The following is a 559-nucleotide window of genomic DNA, read 5'->3' on the forward strand; positions in this document are numbered from 1 at the left end:
GTATGCTATCCGCTAATTGGTAACACTTTAGACTATGATTCTCTTACTATCAGAACTTTTACGCTATTTCAATCGACATACAAATCTCATCTTGCTATAAATAGCCTCGTTGCAATTGCATAAGTAGCAAAGCGGATGTTGTTAAACGGACCTATTTGTCTATGAATCATGACTAATCGGATGTGTCTCGTTGCATGTGACCGTTGCGCGGTTTTGCGCTACATAATTCGACTGGAAATGTTTCTCGCTAGATATATCAAAGGCTCGAGCGGCTTTGATTCTTGCTAATGAGTAGCGCTAGCGAGCGGGAGTGCTTTTTTAATCGATTTAGCCAGATCATAAGCTAGGAATTGCTAACGTGGAATTATGTTACGTGCAATTTAGAGCCGTGATGCAAACTTGCTCGATACGAAGTAATATACAAAGAAAAGACAAACATACTAACTGTTAGCGGATTTCTGAGCGTGTATTTAAGCCGACATTAATTTCTAAGAGTTCATGATTTGATTCTGTTTATCGGAACAGTAATTTGTAAAATCAGGATTGCAGGAATAAGCTC

The 559-nt window shown here is 38.6% G+C and overlaps 1 protein-coding gene across 1 annotated transcript in view; it reads left to right on the top strand.

Moving 5' to 3' along the window:
* LOC119594198 (deleted in malignant brain tumors 1 protein-like) overlaps positions 1-559 on the top strand; it is a gene marked incomplete in the record, with an annotated part of 9,999 nt that overhangs the window by 669 nt on the left and 8,771 nt on the right.

The sequence above is a fragment of the Penaeus monodon genome, chromosome 33, assembly GCF_015228065.2.
Source record: "Penaeus monodon isolate SGIC_2016 chromosome 33, NSTDA_Pmon_1, whole genome shotgun sequence".
NCBI lineage: Eukaryota > Metazoa > Arthropoda > Malacostraca > Decapoda > Penaeidae > Penaeus > Penaeus monodon.